The sequence below is a fragment of the Mugil cephalus genome, chromosome 10 (assembly GCF_022458985.1).
Source record: "Mugil cephalus isolate CIBA_MC_2020 chromosome 10, CIBA_Mcephalus_1.1, whole genome shotgun sequence".
NCBI lineage: Eukaryota > Metazoa > Chordata > Actinopteri > Mugiliformes > Mugilidae > Mugil > Mugil cephalus.
In genome coordinates this window covers 5,192,363-5,214,094 of record NC_061779.1, presented here as the reverse complement: position 1 = coordinate 5,214,094, position 21,732 = coordinate 5,192,363, and the positions used below count along the sequence as shown (strand labels likewise).

The 21,732-nt window shown below is 43.2% G+C and overlaps 2 long non-coding RNA genes across 3 annotated transcripts in view; one reads left to right on the top strand and one right to left on the bottom strand.

Moving 5' to 3' along the window:
• Positions 1-19,897, top strand: part of LOC125014374 — a 112,743-nt gene extending 92,846 nt beyond the window's left edge. Inside the window, exons 3-5 of one of the 2 annotated variants that reach the window (XR_007113502.1) lie at positions 202-245; positions 12,344-12,455; positions 13,323-19,897. This is a non-coding gene — a long non-coding RNA (uncharacterized LOC125014374). Of the gene's footprint in view, positions 1-201; positions 246-12,340; positions 12,456-13,322 lie in introns of both variants that reach the window. The other variant, XR_007113501.1, reaches the window with a different exon arrangement.
• LOC125014375 lies at positions 697-11,382 on the bottom strand. The gene is made up of 2 exons (XR_007113503.1): positions 9,857-11,382; positions 697-9,629 (listed from the first exon to the last, which is right to left on the bottom strand). It is a non-coding gene; the product is annotated as an uncharacterized LOC125014375 (long non-coding RNA).
• Positions 19,898-21,732: the final 1,835 nt, after the last annotated feature.

Genomic DNA, 21,732 nt, shown 5'->3' with positions numbered 1-21,732 from the left:
ACAGTCAGTTAAACATACAGAAAGTATGTGTCAGGTCTTACTTTATCTGACATTCGGTGATAGGAAGTTCTGAATAGATCATTTTGTCAAGAAAAAAAAATCCAAATATCACTGTTCAAAGTGTCTTTAGCAATAGTTGAGTGTCATCTCTTAAATGTCATTGAATGTCCTCACGCTTTTCTTCTTTCTCATGGCTTCTAGGGATGGAATCCAGCCGGCGTTGTACGATCAGGAGCTGAACACAGGTAAAAATGAATTAGCTTGTTTTTTTTAATTGTTTTTTTTTGGTTTCTGTTTTTGTTTTTTAACTTTGTTTACATGGGCTGCTCATTCACTGGATCAACTCTGTTTATGTTTCAACTTGCTAAATGTCAGGCCAAAGCAGCCATTCAAACCATGCTGAGTCATCATATATTGAATGACTCATGGGTTTTCTATGAACAGACAAGATATGTCAAATGGCGCTTGACTGGGGTGTGTGTGTTTTCCGAAAACATCGCACGGTTCTGTAGCTGATGTAGATGATGGGTTAGAGAGGAAAGGATCGATGTAATGTGTCAGAAGAAGAAGAAGAAGGGGAGCGCTCTTTTTCTCTCAGTGGCGCTTGTCTTAGTGGACCCCTGCTATCCCCGGATGCCACCATCTCTGTTAACAATAGATCATAGCACTGCTTGGCTTGCAGTTTTGTTTTGATTGAAACCAGTCTCGCTGGCTTGTCTGTCCCCCCACAGGAGCCTGAAAGGCTTTCTTCTGCTTGCTTGTAGCTTTCTTCAATCGTGGTTGTTTCTGATCAAAAAAAAAAAAAAAAAGACGTCTGAGGGAGTCGTGGAAATCTTTGCTCATTACGCTATTTGTGATCTTATTTTAGAAATGAAACTAATACTTGTTGTGGGGATTGGTCCGCCTACAGTTTCATAGCACGTTTGAGAGGGTTAATTGATTAGTGTCGTCAGGTCGGGGTTGCTCAAGAGGATGCCGTTGTTCGCCAACGTGCGCCCCGACAGAGCTTTCAGCGAGGTAAAGGTCAGCATAGGTTCTATTATTGACCTCACTGCTGTCATTTTCAGTATCACAGTGATATGATACCACTACTGTGTCTCTCTTTCTCCACCACAAGCATGGATTCCTGTAAATGTGAGCCTTAGGTGCTTTCTCTGCTTCTGTCGCTTCTGGCACACAATGACTGATTTGCTTTTTAAACTGCTGATTAAAATTTCTTTGCCCCACAAATCACACGTGTTGTATAAGCACAATGTGATTTAATAAGTTGTGTTTTGAACTTTCTGGAGATACAAGTTGATACAAGTTAAAATAAATACACAAAAATGTATAAATAAAATGCATAGTAGTGAATAAAAAATAAAAGCATAGTGCTGTCAAACAAATAAGATTTTTAATCAGATCGATTAATCAGATCAGTCAGATTAACTTTGATTAATCACGATTAAATATCATTAATTTTTAATCTATAATCTCTAATTTTTCAACTCAAAAAAGAAGGGAATATATATACAGGCATACACATATATGTGCACTTAACGTGTTTATTAAACACCTTCGACAGTTTCCACAAAAAAACATGAAAAATCTTAACAGCTACTAAGACAAACTACCATACAGAGCTGACCACTTCTTACTTAAAATGTTGCCTGAAACTGAGAACAGTCTCTCACATGGAACAACAGTTGGAGGAGTGGTGAGATATTTCCAAGCCTGCATTGTCGGCTTGCCTTTGTCTTGGTTTGTCTCAATCTGGGTGATGCGTTAGCCAAAGTGCTAGCGGAATCTCAGTCTGACGTATGCTTCATTAATGTGGCATTTTAACCTGGAAGTGTTTTGGTAAAAAAAAAACTCCTTCCTCCATAGTCTGCATAATACTTTACGGCAGTCTGTTCGGTCTTGTTTTTTTTTTTTTGTACTCAGATTTTCCATTGAGAGGACGAACGTGCTGTTCAGCGTCTTCCATCCTCATCGGTTTGTTCTGCTGCCTGTCATTAACTGCATATTTGTGCACATGCGATGATAACTCAAGCTAATTTGTGTATTCACTCTAACACACAAACACTGTAATGTTTCAGTATTTTAAATCAGTTCCAGTCAGTATATCAAACGGCCGATATCATCTCTCTGGAAAGCAGTGGCTGGATGCCTTCTCGAGATGGAAGTGGCGCCGTTGTCCGCGATACAAAAAAATTCACAGAGGATGTAGATCACAGAGGAAGAGAAAGCATAATAATCACAAGGTGATGTTTATGTCTGTTCCTCAATGATAACATGGACTGGTTTCCACATGCTATCTTATTTATTAGTATAATTATGCTCATATTAAATGAAGACCAGTGCAAATAATACTTTAATAACTGATTTCAGCATGTCACCAGGTCATTATTGTTGTGTGTCCTCCGATACAAAGGGCTTTAGGAAACCCCAAAGTTGCTGATGAATGAAAGCCAACTCATCTTTCATGAACTTACACTTAAAAAAAACATTAATCCTTGACGTACTTTTGCATGCACTTCAGGATACAGGGCATTCAAGTGTGATTGAACTTTACACTTTTTATGTGCTTTGTATGTCACAAGCAGCAGCAGCAGAACACTTGTGTTCACAAACTTTGCCCGTTAGGAGTAGCACTGTGCAGCTGCCCTGCTCCTCGCAGCTGAGCAAACCTGGGCCAGAGGTGGAGCTCAGTGAGCCTCTTTGCAGAAATGTCCATTTATTTGATCATTTACAAACACACAGAGACATTTGACAAAGATTGTGTTGCCCTGTTATCACAGGGTTGCAGCAGACTTCTAATGCAGGGTTTATTTGTGCAAAATAAGTGTAAAAAAAAAAAAAAGTGTTATAAGGTTACTTTAGGTTAGTCCACGTGTTATTCCTTTAAATGCATGTCATCACAACTTTAACCTGACGTGCTCCTAAAGTGTCATGATTCACCACTATTGCAAGATAATCTCCGGGGCTGTAAAAAATTATATCATAAACTGCCATTCCCTGAACGGCCACTTGAGGCTGGCAGGAACAATCCATCCCCATAAACCTCAATGTTAAATTGCCCAACAAACAATCATGTTTGTGAGGGAGTTCATTTCCATGTAACTCATCAGTTTGGATATAGACATAGATATGTATTAAGTGTTTGTTTTTCTTTCTTTCTTTTTTTTTTTTACCTGCCACACACACATCCACACACACACACACAGGCAGCCTTTGTGGTCGAGTAAGCCAGAGGAAGAATGTTAAACACACACGCCAAGACCAGTGCATACACCGACGCTGCCTGACTTCCTCTCATCCTCATCCTGTCACAACGACTGTGCAGTTTATTATCCAGCCCACCGTGTTTGCTATCAAGAACGGTCCCGACAGCTGCTCTGGCATCCTTATCCATCTGCAAGCATTTCACAGCATGGATTGCGCTGTCAATAGTTTTCATGTGGTATATATTTACAGAGTGTAGTAAAATTGAATTGCGAGGCAGATTTGAAACTTAATTACGGCAGTTAAGGAACATAATATATCCTCCTGACACCCGACTTGAACAGGCTGTACACTGAACAATGTCCGGGACAATGAATTACTCCAATACCGTGGACGACTAAGTAAAGCATTTGTTAAGTACAAACACAGGTTTACCAGTCAGAACATCGTCTTAACACTATTTAGCACTAATCTTGACAACAGAGGTTGCCGTTTTGCTTCCTTGGACAGTGGCAGTTGGAACATAATATTATGTTGACGCTTTTTGCACATCTACATGACAGTGGTGGGTCGTGGATGCATATGATCAGTGTATGAAGATATTCCTTACCAGATGCAAACGCGTCAAACTTAGATTCAACTAAAACACATGCATCGCCTAACGATAAGTTTCACTTAAACATTTAGTGTGTCCTTGATGAGTTTCACTTTCACCACAACATTGACGAACTGAGATACACTTATTGTACTACTATTTTCGATTCATTAGCAGATTGTAGCGGCACGTTAGACCATGCTCGAGGCAATTAATGGGAAACAAGCCTTACATGAAAAATCTTATACTGATTTCAATGGAAATGAACATGGGCCTTTACACATTTAGGGGAGGGGCCTCTGTGGATCAGACTTGTTCCAGTTCGTCCCACAGACACTTGATCGGTTTGGGATCTAGTGAACTTGGAGGCCAGGTCAACACCTTGTGCTGTTCTTCATGTTTTTAAGTTGTACCTAAACCATTTTATTGTCTGTGTCTTTGCTGTGGGGTCTAGGTGGGTGGTACATGCCACACAAACGCCAGCACCAAAAGTTTCCTAGAAGAACATAGAACGTTGAATTGTCACAAGATGGTCAGTGTTAGTTACTTCTCCTGCCAGTGGTTTTATTATTATGGCTGATCGGTATATAAAACAACGCTACCAATTAGGCATTGCCCTGCTGGAAACCCGACACGCAGTCATTTGAACAACGTCTGCAGGTTAATTGACTTGAACAAGTGTATTGTTACGCCCTGTCTTCGGAAGAAGACAGAAGATCAGCAAAGGTCAAAACAACAAAGAACAAACAAATCTGTGTAGAAAGTGCTAAACTAACTAAATGAACATGACAAGTCAGAAAACACCTTCCTTACTAACGAAAAGAGGAGAAAACCTGAAGGGAGGATGGTTGTCCTGCAGCCATTCAGCTGCGAGGAGCCAGGTGCTTCGCCAATCTCCTTCCTGCTACCGCACATTTCAACCACAGACAGACTCACTCCACCAATCGCGATCTTGCGCTTCCACCATCCATTTACATTAACACAAACACACACACCTGCTGCTCCTCGTTTGGACGGTTCCTGGAAAGCTAAGGTGGGTTGCACGAAACACGACCGCAGTCGCAACACGATAATTTAATCAGAATGCTGCTTTAATGGAAGGGACACAACTCCTTTGAAGAAACTGGGCATAATCTCAAATAGTTCTCCTTCGTTTTACGTGTTATAAACTCTTGTGCTTTCTGAGATGTTTCTAAATCAAACTTTATGATTTAATTTGATGTTTGCACAAAAAATATGACCAGTTTTCAATCATATTGACACAACTTAATATTCGAAGCACCTTGAAGTATTTTTAGTCGTTTGGACATTTTACGAACAAGTTACTCTTAAGCATATCCTGATTTGGTTTTGGTGAATAGTCAAAAACAAAAAAAAAAAAAAAGTTTTGTTAATTTCAGGGCAAATTTCTAGTCACGATTAAAAGAAACCAGTGTTGACTGTGTTTGTCCTCTCTCGAGGTTTTGAGTTTTGCTACTTCGGCAATACTTGATGCTGCCACTAGAGGTCTTTTTCCTGCAAACATAAGCAAACGCATACGATTTTCTGCGAGCACGGTGTCAATTAATTGAGTTTTGACAGATTGACAGAGTTCACGATGGACACGTGATCCCCAGAGATCAGGCCCATGTCTTGGGAAGCAGAGGCTCTCGGAGCGATGGTTTATTGGTGCTACAGTGGATCCGACTCTCTAATGCCACAGAAATAGCTCTTGTGTGGACCTTTTCAAATGTTTAGAATAATAACCCTCATCGACCAAAAGGGAAAAAGCAAGGTCTGTCATTCCCAGAGATTATGGTGGGAAGAATCGATGACTTCCTTCGTATTTCTCCCCCAGGGGGCATGGGGACAAAGTCTCCCTGGTATTAATAGTATTCGTCTGATAAGCTGGCCCAGTGCTCTGCGTTGCGGTGTCACAGCTTTTTGTCTCATTGTTGCGAGAAGCTCTTATAATGGTGTCAAAGACTATACTTACAGAATATACATTTCCTTGCCTTCCTGTTTTCGCTCGGCTCCCCCGCGCTTTCCTGTACATCGCGACCTTTTCACGGCACAATGGAGGACACTTGAGTTCCCCGTCAGGAGACACTTGACACTGCGCCTGACAGTGTGCTCCTCTTCCTCTGTGTTTGGGCTGCGATGCTGCCCGCCGCCCCCAGAGCCGCGTCGCGATTGGAGGCTTGTGTCGTAAAAATGCAGAGAGCAAAGGTGATGTGCCTCGCTCGTTGACGGGGCTGTTAATCTGAATGGGAGGTTGTAGGTTCGCCTCGGGGCTGGACGAACCATTCACCCCCGACACATTCGGCCACAAAAGTGGTTGTAAATTCTGCTTTTCGGTTATCTCATTGTTCCTTAAAGAACACGGAACATCGCGCAACACTTCAGTGTATAGTCAAAGGTTTTTAAAAAGGGTTTCTTTTTTATAAAAAGCTGATATAGTGCCCTTAAAGTGATTTTTTTTTTTTTTCCCCGGTTGAATTGTTTCTTTAATTCTCCATGAGTTATTTTTCATTCTCAGCTGGTTTGATAGCCTAATGCCCCAAATAGGTTCCCTGAAAGGAGAGCATGGGAAAAATAGCTGTCATTCTGGAAACTGCTGGGAAAGTTCTCATTGGTGCCGGTGCAGGGCATTGTGGGATGTGAACGACTGTTTTGCTCCCTGTGAAAAGGAGAAAACATGGAAACATGGGCACAACACACTCAGAAGATAAGAAACTGAGCAGAACTAAAAGCTTATGCTCTGTTTGGCTTCTCATCGCTCCGAGATGGGAAGATGGGAAATGGATGTTAAAAGGCGCAGGGGCGGCGCGTGGGACTAGGTGGACCGGGTGGCTGCTCCCGTTTCTCGGTCGTCTCCTCCAGCAGATTTAAAATCCCCTGACGTCAGAACGAGCGGTGGTGGCCTGCATACCGACATACCAGGTTGATGGTGGGCAGCCCATTAGCGGGGCCCAAGTGGTGGAGCCCACCCAGGACTGGCTACCCTCTCCCGGCCACCTTCTGCCTTTCCTGCCCAGCCCTGGCTCTGGATCAGAGGCAGGCCGCACGTCGGGGGACAGGGCTAATGATGGCCGCGGCCATGCCATCCCTTTCAAGCACCCAACCCAAGAGTACAATTTTGGCTAATGCTATTTCCTGCAGATAAGATGCAAACTTCTTTTTCCTCATCAGAGATTTGGGAGGTGAGGGGAGGGTGAGCGGTGGCAAAATACGTGATCGAGTCCTTGCTCTGTTTCATCATCAGCTGATTCGGGTCTCACCAGCCTCCGGTGGAGCTTCCACAGCCGCTGTCATCAGATAATACCGAAAGAAATTATATATGAAGTGGAGTCAGTGGAAAGAAATAAAGATTGGCCACTGTTCTGTTATCCGTATCAAACCATTTCGCTCTCCATCAGTCCTTAAGTGGCTTAATCAAGGCTATGTAACGTGATTATTTTACTCACCCAAGACCTTCTAAATTGTTTCCAGCTTAAAACTAGATTGTTGGAGATATTTGTGCTGCAAGGAGCTGTTTTTCGGTTCTCTGTGTGTACATTGTTTTTCTTCAAAACACCAGTTTCTAACTTTTGCAGCCCCCCCCCCCCCAAAAAAAAAACAAAAACAAAGTCTCTTTTTTTGGCGTATTTTTATCTCGGTAGATGTCTGATTTAAACCTATTCAAGCTTTATTGATTTCCTGCTGTGAAAATAAAAGCGTTTTCTATCTAATTTTGTTCCCGTATTTTAGCATTATGACTAAATCAGATGATGTAATTTAAGATGGAGACTAGTGATTTCAGATCTCCTTACAGTAAAAGCCTTTTTCTGTCATCTAACACTTGAGAAAATGTTCACTTTTTCCACGACTCGACTCGACTGACGAATGTGCACCTTTGGGTTGCCGTTTTCATCTCGACGATGAGTTAGTTGCTGTGAACTGTGGGACTCGGACCGTGTGACTCCTGATGCGTTGTCGACAGGAGAACCATTGTGGATTCAAATGAAAACGACGTAGATTGATGGCCACACTTGCCACGCTAAAATAAATCTTGGCACCACATCGGAGAGTGAAAGTCCCCACCGCTGGTGGACCACAATGGGACCACATATCAGGGAAAAAAAACATTGTTCATGTTTGAATTGTTCCACAAATTACACGTTCGAGTCAATAAAGTGTCACAAAACTGTTAAAGTATGACCCTATGAATAGGCAGGAAGACAAACCCAGAGGTTTTGTAATTTGTTTTAACTTCAGCATTGCTTCTTACTGTACTGTCAAAGTAATTAGTTGCATTATAATATTACTGTCTTTGAATTGTAAGGTATTACATTGCGTTTGCGTTGCTTTTAAGTTACTTTCACCAAAAGTAACTGGAAATATTGATTGTGCGTTCTCATTAGATCTTATTGCATTCAGCGTAGCTCATTTTCACATACAGTAGAAAGTGATATGGAACGGCGTAATGACTAAGCTAGGCTTAACGCTAACAACAGTACAATAAAATGGCCACAGTTATGACTCATAGCACCACGCTAGATGTTTCATTAAATTACTTGTGCTATTTCACGAGGTACAGAGATCTTTTGGTTTCGCACACAAAGTGAATTTAACTGTAACTTTCTTCGTCTCTGACGAACTGAATATAACGAGCAGGTGTCCATCAGGTGAATGTAGAGTCCGACTCTGCTGCTGCAGTCATCTTCTCCCCGGTCAGCTTCTCTAGCACTGGCAGGAAGTTAACTTTGCTCGGATGTTTTCACCCCTCTGCTAATCTCGAATATGTATAAAAACACAACTTAATTGATTTAATTAATTTCGGGTTTAAAATCCATTGTAACGCACGTTACTCACATTTGTACCAAATAAAATATTGCAATTATTTTTTCGTAATGCCATATATTAGAATTAGAAAACCTTTATTTGTCCCACAGTGAGAAAATTGCACAGCATACATAGGGGGAGAAAAATAACAAGAATAAAGGGTGGACTATGTAAAAGATAAAAAATGGAACAGACTAAACAATATACAAGCATTGGCATATATTCAAAAAATATTGAATTGCAACAAAAAGTAATTGAATTGTAACAGATGCTGATTGTCAGACATTGCACAGGGTTGTACACAGTACAGTGTAAGTAGTGAACGGTGAGAGTGTAATAATACTGCACATATTACGAGAGTTCATTGTGGAGCCTAACAGCAAAAAGTGATGCATTACAGTAACTGCATTACTTTTATAACACATTACTCCCAACACAGGTCTCCAGTAATATAGGCAGGTAGATAAATAGACGGCCATATTGTTGCACACGACGATTTTAATTTGAAAAACATCATATTGCTGATTGCATGTTATTTTTTCCAAAATAATCCAACATTAAGGGCAGGACTTAGTCTCTCCACTCATCTCTAAGTGTTAACATTATTAACAAATGACAACAGTACGATCAGACACGTATGTAAGTGAAATCAACAAATCAGCCCGAATAAAAAAATGCAACGAATGCGCTTCCTCTTTCAAGAATGCGCGTCACAGAAAATGCCAGCTGCGTGCTGCGATGGTGGCTCATCTTGGCATTTGGCATTATCTCCCCGCCCGCCTCTCCTCTCTCCTCTCTCCTCTCTCCTCTCTCCTCTCCCCTCTCCCCTCTCCCCTCTCCCTCCGTCCACCGTGGACAGCGGTGTCGTCAGAGGAAACGCGTGACGGCTGGCAGGCTCTGAGCGGAGCGCGCACATCTGTCCACGTGCCCGCCTGATCCCAATCATTCATAAATTCAGCCAGGGAGATTTGTATCCGCCATCCGCCCTGCAGTGTCTTCTTATCTCTGCGGCCCCAACTCCCATTGGCTATTAGGAAGGAATGATATGTCACAGGACATGCAAACAGAACCTCACATGTTCAATATTGATGACAGCTGTTCGCCTCCTCTGCTCGACTGTATCACATCATATTCCTCCTTTTTTCCCCCTTTTTTTTTTACCATTTTATTTCCGTCGTCCATTTAGTTTTAACTTCACTAATGTAATCTTTCGCGATGCAGATTCTCTCCAACTCTCCAGCTTCAGTTTCTTACCGTCTTAGGTCACTTTGTCCTCTTTATTTATACAGTATCTCCATTTTCTCACCATTTTCCCCGTCCCTTGGCTGGTGAGAAAAAAAAAAAGGCAATGAAATTTCCCCCTCAGTCATTCAGCCTAGATTCCACACTGGAAGCAGGCAGGGAAGCAGGCAGGCAGGCAGGCAGGCAGGCAGTGTAGCGACTGTAACTTACCAGAATGTAAATAGAGCAGTGTTTTTCACATTACTTCACCACTTATTTTTAGTAGCTGAACAAGAGCAGGCAAAGGGTGTGCCTTTTCAAGCCCCGACTGTACGCCTTATCAGCTGAATACACAGAAAAAAAAAAGAAGAGAGAAATTGTAAATCAAACAAAACAATAATGACCCAATACAGGAAGTGATGTGTTGATTTATGGCTTAAGTTTTAACTGTAACTGGCAGACAATACTGGAGCAGCTTTTTTTAAACATAGGGAAAGAATGCTGTCTCGCTGTCTCTGTTTTTCTCCTTCTCTCCGAAGCCCTGCGCTCTAACTCGAGATGTAGCGCGTTTTGCGTTTTACAGCGAAATCACTTATTAGATTACGCCGTTTTTCATGTGTTCGCTCAGATTTTTCTCACCCGGCGACATTTTTAAATGCCGCAGACTTTATTTCGACTTCTGCCGCCAGCAAACACGCCTCTCCGGGGAGGTCGCAGCCTAAAATGAGCCGTGAATTATTCAGTTTGCCCAAAGGCTCCGCTGCAGCATTCTTTAAGCGCCGGTGCCAGACATTCCTTGATTGCTTGTCCACATCCAGGTCTTGGCCTCGGCTCGCTTCCTGGGTTCAAACCAGGAACACAGGCACAGCACCTGCAGAGGCGCAATGCTCTCCGGCGTCAGAAGGAGACCGGCGGCTCCATTCTAGCATTTCGCTGTCTTTTTACCCTTAAATGGCACTTTGGCAGAAATGGCCTCGTGCTGAAAAGGGCGACATCAGCGAAAAAATAGGACGCAGAAATGGAGGAAAACCGCCTATGGTTGAAGCGGTCGTGTTTCTGTGTGCGTGCGCTCATATGTGTCTGCGGAGGTGCTAAAGCCTCCATGTTCGGTTCAGTCGCTGAACATGATGACTCAGTTAAATTTCCACTGAGGTAAGCTGTCACTCTTTGATGAACAGGGAGCTCAGTTGAGTCACGCACAGCACGCGGCGAAACGTCTAGTGTCCCCCCTAAGAGGCGCGCGGGCCGGCCTGAGTTATCCGCCGAGCGTTTTGAATTGAGCCGTCAATAAATACAGCAGAACACGGCTCTATTTCCCTCTTCGCGGCGATCGTGGTGCGTCGCCATAGATACACGCACACACACACACACACACACACACACACACACACACACACACACACACACACACACACACACACACACACTTGCGCTCGGCCTTGTCCTTGTCCAAACAGCCCTTCTATAGTGAGAGGCTCCAATGGAGTGGATCAGCTCCAGCTAAGACACCCTTTCACACTTCCTCCCTCTTCTTTCTCCAAAACCCTCCCTCCTGTGTGACCGCAGGGCCTTCCTTCCTTCCTCCTGACACAGAGGCCTGGGGGAGTCGCAGGGGAGTCAGGATGGCCGGATGTGCCCTGATCCGACACGCAGACAGACAGACAGACAGACAGACAGACAGAGAGACAGGCGGACGGAGAGACTGACTGACAAGGAACAGACAGGCAGACAGGAGGATGCTGCTGCTACTGTGGACCTTGGGCTTGGTTTTCTTTCCATCCGGAGCTGCAAGGAGAATGACATCATTCCTGTTTTGATAGGACAGCAGGAAGGTAGAGGGAGTCGGAGGGCAGTGGGATGTGTGGCCGGACAGCGTGGAGGGATACAAATGGAAACACAAGTGCTGATTGGAGAAAGTTGTTGTCTCGCCAGCGTTGCTGTATCTGCCCCCCCCCCCCCTGGAGCCAGCTTTGATTTGCCCCCAATATGCATTTTTTTTTTTTTGTCTTATTATTGTCAGGCACATGCCCCTTCTTCCTCTGCATGAACCTTTCAAAAAAAAAGAAACTAAAAGTTAAATGGCGAATGCAGACGAGAGCTTGATTTCCTTCCCGAGAGGTCTTACATCAGCCCTCAGATACGGAGTGTAAGGGTTAGCAAGTGCAGGGTTAGCAGGTGCACGGCCCCGCGTCTCACACAGGAAGAGGCCCAGCTATACAAAGCAGCCTCATGTCTTGGTGCACAGCAGCCCTGTACCTACTCGTACAGCGAGACTCACAGGATCGCTTTGGTTTCACAACACTTCTCGACGCAGTTTATCTCCTCCGCAAGACAGCCATTTCCTCTGCCATTCTCCAGGGGAAGAAAAGAAAAGAAATAATTGCAAGTGGCCGGAGGAGGAGAGAGGGACAGAACGGGAGAGAGGAAGGATGGGGAGGGAGGATCACAATAAAAGCCATGTCTTTTATTCCTCTCCTCTATTTTTTATTTTTTTTATTTTGTTTGTTTGTTCCCTAGAAGATGTTACACTGAGTGGCAGCTGTGCTCGGCCGCCGCTGTACAGTGCGCGGTTCTTCGGAGGAGTCAACCTCACTGCTCTCCATCCATCCACCCCATTGAACTGCCAGCTCTGGTAATCAATTCTGGGCCTTGTGCTGTCACTGCGGGCCTCTGCACACAGCAGCTGGCTGCAGGAAGACAAGCGCTCTTCCACAGTCTGCCCAAAGATCAGCTGCACCCAGCTGTCTAGCAGCAGCCCCACTATTCAGAGCGCTGCTGCTTCTGCTTCTGCTTCTGCTTCTGCTTCTGCTGCTGCCGCCGCTGCTGCTGCCGCCGCTGCTATGAGGGAGGCCTCTTTCACTGCTGTCACCGGCCTCTGCTGACTGGAGTCCCCTTCGCCATACTTTCTTTTTCACTTCTTCCTTCCTAAATTTTCAACTGTACAGACACATCCGCCCCTTCGAGCGGCGCAGCAGGCCTCACGCGTCCGTCTGGGCCCCCGCTTTCTGTCTTCTCTTATTCTTCCGTCCCAAGTCAAATAGTCCATCTGTCTCCGCATTTACGGACTCTCAGTCCGCTATTTTCATCTCGCTTTCTCCCTCCCAGCCATTCTCCTGTCTTCCATGCTGGGTACGTAGATTAACTTTCCCTCTTCTTTTTTTTTTTTTTTTTTTGCCGTTGCAGCCTTTCTATTACCTCCATCCATGTCCCTTCTGTCTCCCCGTTTTGTGGTACCCATTCCTCTTTTCCGTCTTTGTTGGTTGCCATGTCTCAGTTTCTCCGCTCCTTTCTCTGCAGCCCTGTCCCCTTTTCGCCACTCGCTCTTATTTCCGCACAATTTCCATCTCATTCTTTGTCGCTCTGCTGCAATCTAAACTATGCCCCCCCCCCCCCCCTCCTTTTTTTTTTTCCAAATGTCACAATACTGTATCTTTTCTTTCCCCTTTTCTTTAGAGTAACTTCTTTTTCTGTCCCCTTTTCTGCTGTATTTTTTTCACAGGTGTCTGTAAGGCGGGGATTTACATTTTCTCAGGACAGGCAGCCCGTGGAGAGAGGCCTGCTGGCAGATCAAAGGCCCCGGCTGTAAAACGATCTGAAAGAGTCCGGCATTAGCATCCATCAGGGTACCTTGAAAGCTCCCTGATCAGCCGAGAGGGAAGCTGAGGGCCCCCCAAAGTGAAAGCCCAGTCTGGAGAGGGGTGATGGAGGGGCGGGGGGGAGAGGGAGAAAGAGGGAGAGGAGGAGGAGAAGGAGGAGGAGGAAGGGAGGAAAATTCCCATAGCAAGCTTCAGATGTTATGATTTCTCTATTGGATTTGTCTTCTCCCTCTGTCGTTCTTCCTCTATTTTTCTAACTTCTTATTTATAGCGCTGAGGTTTAGAACACCCCCCCCCCCATCTGTGCACCATCTCCACGCAGCTCACCAAGCCCAGCGTTTTACTACTCCACCCTGGTGTCTACACACAGGGTCATGTCTGGTCTGGTCTGGTATGGGAAGCGGAGCGAAAGATGGAGAGGGGAGGAGGAGGGGGGAGGAGAAAGAGAAACCTGTCTCGACTTCATGTACGGTGACTCTTTTCTTTCGGAAAAATAAATAAATAAAAATGGGAGAATGAGAAATGGCATCAGTGTGGAGGCCTTGATAGGTCCCTAACATGTGCGCTAGGCATCAACGTGTGACCTGCATTCCTGGTGTGCTCTTCTCATTGCATGAATCTTAAAAAAAAAAAGAAAGAAATCTGCATCTTTCAGGTTGATTTCATGTGCTAGAGTTTCCTCCCGAAATCTGATTTATTAATACTGAGACTTGTCACCTCTCTTTTCAGCCACAGCACGTTGCACACGAGCTTCCATCAGTTTCACTTTTGGCAAATGTACAAAGTCAGAGCGTCAAAGTCACAGAGTTTATGAGGGTGTGAACATACAGTGTGACTCATTGTCGGTCCGTCTTATTTGACATGATGTATAATAGAATGATTAACATTTCACTGCTGACTTCCTCTCAGCGGCTTTACTGTAGCACAAAGTCTGGTTGTAAAAGGTTCCATGAATGATTGATCCATGAATGAGTCCGAATTTTAGGGAGGCCGGTAGTTCTGCCTGCGTTTCCCACAGTGGACCGGCCCAAACATTCACTGGTCCTGGTCCGGTTTGAGTTATGGTTGGAACAGGTTTCCTGGTGGATGTGGAGAAAGGAGTTTGCTTCTCTTCATTTCACGAAGAACAGGTCGTCCGCTTGTTGCCATAATGGACCGCTTTGTGAGTGTTAAAGCAGGGGTCTGATGGAGGTCAGGGACCCCCTTATGTTCCACATTAAACTTGGCTTAGTGCTGTTTATAAATATACATTATCATTTTGCATTCAATATTAAACTATTCAAATAATACACAGGTTCACTCAAAGATAACTGCCTCCATTTATCTCTTTACTAAAATATGTGTATTTACAAGAAATTTGTGGGGGGAAAACTGAAAAAATATATAAAAAACGTCTAATCAACCGAAGATTTTTGGACTGCTCTGCAGAATCTCCCCTGTTGACGTGCGTGCTAAAGCATTTTAGTATGAGTTTTATTAGGGGTGTAACAATATATCCAACAATACAATATTACAATTAAAAAAACACTGATCAGCGACAATGTCTTTGGCCACTGACAGGAGAAGTAAATAACATGGACCATCTCGCGACAGCTCAATGTTCCGCTGGGAAACACGGGCACACACACAAAAATGGTTTAGGGATTACTCAAAAAACACGAAGAACAGCACAAAGTTTTGTGACCTGGCCTCCATATTCACTAGATCCCAAAGTATCTGTGGGATGAACCACAGGGGACCCTCCCCTCAACCTACAGGACCCAAAGACGCCCCTCTGCTAAAATTCTGGACACCCTCTGAGGGTCCATGTTCTCTGATGAGTCACAACTGTTTTGGAGGAACAACACAATATTAGGAAGGCGGTCATAATGTTACAATTTAATCTCAGTTTAATTGTAGGACCGTGAGGAAAGCTACAACATCATGTGGTTATTTCACTACTACAGCTCCATTCTGCTCTGATGCAGGCTAACTCCATTCTTATCAAGTCCGACCACGGCCTTTAGGTTTCTTTATGGGGTGATTTTTCAACAGATATTACTCAAAGAGACAAACCCCCGTCCTCTTTTGCCTACAGAGACAGGCTCAGTGGGAGAATGGCAAATGAAGTTGATCGTTTTGACAAACGCTCCATCTTTGAGTTTTAGAGCTAATGTGAAACAGCATTCTGGTTTTCCTGTTTCAAGACGTGACTAAGAGATGACGAGGACCTGTCAGAGCACTTTGCAAATACTGCCAAGCTACGATAAAGGAATTACTGCGTATCCAACATGAGAAGATGTTGACAAAACTGTAGCGACAACCTAGAGGAGGGTGCTTAAATCAGACCATGCCTCGTCACGGCCTGAGATCTGAAGAGCTAACAAGGTATATTTTTCATGTGCATCTGTTGTGGCTCTTTAATTTAACCTAAGAAGCAAAGCAGAAGCACCAGAAAAAGACTGGCGCACATGATATGTTCTATAAATTGTATCATGGGCCTTTATCGTGGTTTTATTGACGCGCGTTCATCCTATTATAAGGCAACAAGTTGCTTTCTAACTTTAACCGTAATGTTCGTGCATAAATTATCCTAATCTTTTGCAGAATCACCCAGTTTTGACATTTGAACCTGCATTTTTTTTTAAAAATATATGTCAAATTATAAAAAGCGAAAAAATCAAGAAATAGATTAGAGGATTTTTTAGCCCTCTCAGTGAAAGAATAAGGCGACCCATGGAGTTAAACAAGCCTTCAACCAGTCAGTGTGTAGGCACACATCCATGTGGCCGCTGCCAAAGTCTTGTGGTGTCATACGTATAAAGCACATCCACATAAACCCCCACACAGTACACAGTACTTCCCACACAGGATCACCCAAACACGCACGCTCCCTGGTTGTGTGCCTCAGTGTGCAGTTTGCTGACATGTGTGGAGCCTCCTGTGTGCAGGGCCAGGGCTGCATGCCACTGTCTCAGCTCAGTAATGGATGTCCCATTTGTTGCGCACACACACACACACACACGCGCGCACACACACACACACACGGACAGAAAGACGGATGGACGGACAGACAGACAGACAGACAGTGGCGGGGTTCAGCTTGGCTGTCCTGTCCACCAGAGGATGAGTTCCTCCTCTGTTTAGGGAAAAGGATGTGATCTCACTCTTTAAAAATCCAACCTATGTCGCTTGCCACTCATGACTTAATCCAGGCTTCTCCTTTGTGCAAAGCGCCCTCCCCTTCCCCTCTTCTCCTCTTACTTTCTCTTGCTCTTTCTGCCTCTTCCTGTATCTTTTCTGCGTGACTGTCTATCAGTCTGCTAGCTTATTTCCTCTCTGTACTGCTGACGCCGAAAAGCTATGAAAGGAAACGGAGTTTGCGTTTTTTAAGGTAGATCTTTGAGGCGCGCGCGACACATGCGTGCATACTCTAAAAGTGAAAGAGAAAAGCCCGTCACATATTTTGAGCACTTTGCAGAAGTTTTGAGTTCTTTTAGTGGTTCACGTTCCATGTTGACCAGGTGTCCTTCTTTATGCTGGAACGCGCAGCACTTTTAGTCCCACGCGTTGTTGAGGGTCAACACTGCAGGAAAGATGCTTTTCTAAAATCAGTCTTTTATCCCAGAGCAGATATTACGGCGAGCTGTCGTCTGCACACACATGGGTCAGGCGCGTGTTAACCTGTCACCTTCTTAACCCTTCTCCATCGGGGAGATCTGCACGCGACCGTAACCTCATAAGCTATGCTAATTTATTCAGAATATAATGGAAATGCAGCTACGACTAGGGTGGCCATCTCCACAACACCAAAAAGGAGGACACTTTTAGTGAAGCAAGAAAAATGGCAGCACAGGCCTGCAGGAATCTAGGTAGTGTACTCCCCACCACATTCCATGATAACAACAGCATCATGATGCAGTGATTCTGAGAAACGCTATGCATTACAAGATAATCTGATCCATGATTTATCATGATTTATATGTAATAGAAGAGGAAAAATCATTCCTGAGAATGAAAAAAGGTATTTGGTTACAGCATTTGTATTTATTCAAAAAAGTGCAGTGCCGTACTGCTGTTGCTAATAATTTTTATTTTATTATTAGACCTTTATTTAGCTAGGTGAGCTCACTGAGATAGTGAATCTCTTTTGCAAAAGCGACCTGGCCATGAGGCAACCAATTACAATACAATTAGAATCATTCATACATCATCGTACGTCGTACAAGTAAAAATCAGCAGGTTTGTTAGGCTCGGAATGGGTTGAAAGTAGTGACAAACCGCAGTCATCAAGTTGTTTCTCTTTGAGAATTGCAACAAAGCTGTCAAATGGGATCAATTTTAAGGCAGTCTGGAAGGACTTCTATGCATAGGGAGCAGCGTAGCGAAATGACCTTTTTCCCATTTCTGTGAACCCTCAAAGAAACAGTCCATGTGAGGAAGTCAGATTATCGTAGGGTATAGTCTCCTTGGTTCCTTATCAAGTCATTTCCTAGTCAGGACGGGACCACACCAAGGAGAGCTTTATAAATAAAAGTCATCCAATGTGTGTGTCTCCTGTTGGGCAATGATGACCATCCTGCTCGTTGATGCAAAGTGCAATGATGGGTCAGATTTGTCAAACCAGTGACAAACCAATGCACAGTGATATACAGTGTCCAGAGAGTGTAAACAGGTGGTGGAAGTGTGCATATACATTATGTCACCCCAGTCAGTGGGAGAAAGGTTGCCGACACAAGATAGATATCTTCTAGCTGCACAGGTTTAGAGATTAGGCTTATATATGAGGTCTGACAGACAGGTGTTGATCGCTATGGAAACTCAAATACCCATCAGGCGAAATCATTTCTATGTTCTTTTGCGTGTTCTTTGGACCACTCAGAAATGTTTGAGGTCCATCTTTTCGGCATGTTAATAACCTTCTGATAACGTGATGCTAGACGCAACCGGCACATGCAGGTTGTTCACGTTTTCACCCAATGATCTATCGAAAAATCGTGTGACACCGCTTTTAACTAATCATTTTCTTTTGCCAAACTTTCGTCAGACCAGAAGTCTGACGAAGACCAGGACAATGTGCTGCATTGTGTTTACATGCAACTACAAAAAGGAGGACAAATAAGCGTCTTGAGGCTGCGCTGGATGCCGGACAGGGCGTTTAAATTCCAGACTGTCTGGCCTAAATCTGGACGTACGGCCACCCAAGCTACAACTAGGACTAAGACTAGGAAACCACTTCTAAATGAGTAAAACTGATGGAAGTTAATTCATGGTAGAGTCCAAACAGCACAGTAGACCTACATGGAATCCCATTCCAGGAGATGCTAAAGTCGGCATTCATTGAATATGTTGAATAATACCTGTATGGGTGAAGTATGTGTAAATAAGAGAATGTACGTGTACGTGAAAACATGGAAACTGAGGACAGGTCATTTGTTGCACTCTGATTGGCTGAGGAACACGAGCAGGGTCGTGTTCAGGCATGGAAGGTAGGGATGAGACATGTACCCAGTGGACTATTGAGAAATATTCTACCACTGCCCGATAGCATCTGCACCCAAACTTAGTCAGAGCTAGGTGGAAATTAAGATGTGAGATATTTGCAGGCCTTCCAGCCCCGGCGTCGGTTTAGCACGTACACAACTGACAGATCGCGAAAGTCTTTGTGATATCAGAGAAACATTTTGGCAAAATGGAGCTCCCGCTAAAGGAAAAGGTGACAGTCCAAATGGTAAATGTGCTGTTGCTAATTTGCCAATTTGTGTCCAGTCCAGTCACTGGCCGACCTACATCTTTAAGGCTGATGTTATCACAGTGCTTTTTTCGTAGCGTATGACTGAGTCATATAAGTGTTTGAGTTGGCTGCGTGGCAAAGAACACGTAAGCAACACGTCTATCTCTATATCTATCTATCTATCTATGTGTCTGGCACTTATTCTGTCTTACCATGTTTCCCTTAGCCTTTATTTTATTTTGCATGACTCAGCTGTTTTCTGATCCTGTTTATTTAGTGCATGCATGATGAGATGCATGCCAAAGTACTGGTTCCTTAATGGTCGGGTTTAACGGGTTACTGAGCACAGAATGAAATTAAGGATGAATATTTGTTCAATTTCTGCTTTGTTTTGTTTGGCCAAAAGACATTGTCACGATACTGTCATCAAGCATCGCACAAAGCAATGGTTACCTGAACAGGGACATAGTCAGTAGATTTTGATTCTTTTCCCCAAAAGGCGTCAATCACCTTAAAAAACTTTGTGCTGATATAAGATAAACGCCTTTTTTATGTCAAGTTCAAACATTTAAGGGATATGTCTCGTCATTTCAGTGGAGAAAGTTGCATAAAATGATCTTACATTACTGTATATATACAGCAGAACAAGCTTTTTGACAAACTTTTGATTATGCGCCGTGCGTGCATGAAGATTAAATGTCAGCTCACCTTTGTAATACAATTTCTATCTGTCTTCAATAAACTTGTGTTACTTGTTACTAATTATTTTGGTGTTGTTGCTCCTTTTGTTTTCATTGTCATGTCCCTTCTTCGTGTCTCACTGAATCCGTTGCTGCTGTGTTAATGTGGCTGTTCAGTTTAATTCAAAGGACATCAAATGTTCAATGCTTCAGTAAAATGTAGTTTCACACGTGTTTCACTATTATTACAAATTACTTCTGAGTAATTTAAACCTGAGAATGACATTGGTAAAGCTCCTAAGATTTCATGCACAATAATGACCTAGGAAATGCAATACAGTATCAATCTATGATACTAAGTCAAGTGTAATACTGTACTAGCAGGAAACCTGTTCTTCATTTTGCTTTGCATTACACAGCTACGCTAAGTAAACATCCTGTGCCGACATTTTCTATTAATGCGAACATGCTCTGGGTCTACTTGCCAAATCATAACTATCTGTTGAGAAGGATTTTGTTTATTTTTTTTTTTTAACTCAGTGTGGCTATCCAAAAGCTAAAAACAAAAGACAGCTGAACTTATTTGAGTGTCTTGCAGATGTTTTTGGTTCATAATAATCAGTTAATCAGAACCCGATGAAGACAAACTGCCTGCAAGGAATTAAAGTCCACTTTTGGGTTGTGGACACACGGCGACCTGGAGAACGGAGTGAAAGTACGTGAAAGTGGGGGGAAAAAAACTGAACGTGTGAGTGAAAAATATATGTGAAAAGGAAATGTGCACGTATGTGAGAGGAGATAATATGTGCGTGTGTGAGAGGGACAGAATCAATTACGGCTTGTACGGCCCCTAATGCTGACAGCATCAACATTGTGCGATGGAGATTCGAAATATGACAGGAGCTACCACTCTGAGAGCACCGTTTGGCTTGAAAGACGATTAGGTTTAAAAAAAAAAAAAAAAAAAAAGCGTTACGGCCAAAGCAAATCCATGTGCAAGATGTGAAACTAGAAATAAACCATAGGTGGAAATACTTCAAATCTCTGGGAACCAATGACATTGTTAGGTTTAGTTTCAAAACTAAAACAGCTATAGATAAATTGATATTATAATGAATCGAATTGAATCAGGAAGTCAGCCTTAGCAAAACTGAATATGTAATTATGGGCAGACACTTGCAAAATAATTTTGAAACTTCAGTTATGTTTTACGTGGGCTATAGTTTTTTTTTTTATATATAGATTTTAGAAAGTTGCATCCAAATAAAAAACATAAATATATTTAATTCCTTTAAAAGCTAAAGGTCTAACATTTAACCCACGTCAGGGGTCCTCAACGATGTTCAGGTCAGAGACCCCCAAACTGATGAAGAGATTGTAGATTATATCATAAACCTATTATATGTGTTTTATATTAAACTTGGCCTAGTTCCATTTATAAATATACATTATTATTATTAGCATTTTGCATTTAATATTAAGATATCCCTTTACTAAAATATGTTAAATCATGTAAATGTGTATTGAAAGAAATTTAAATTTGTGGGGGAAAGAAAATATGAAAAATCTCTAATCAACCAAAGATTTTACGACCCCCCTGCAGTGCCTCCACGCCCCCCCTGTTGAAGACCTATCACCTACATAGTCTGTTAGGAGATTATTTTTCAAATTAAACAGACATCATATAATAAAAGTTTTTAGGCTGCCTCCCGCCCGACCGACCAGTTTTATTGGGGAACTGTGAAGCTTCTTGTTTTGTTGTTCCGATTGTTCACGTTCCTCCTTTCAAATACAAACCAAGCGGTTTGCCAAAGTTTACTTAAAGACAAGAAGAACGATTAGGCTGGTACAATAAAGCAACGAGCGCCACACGAACGGCAAACGTGCAGCAACTGTGGAAGCTTTAACCGAGATATGTGC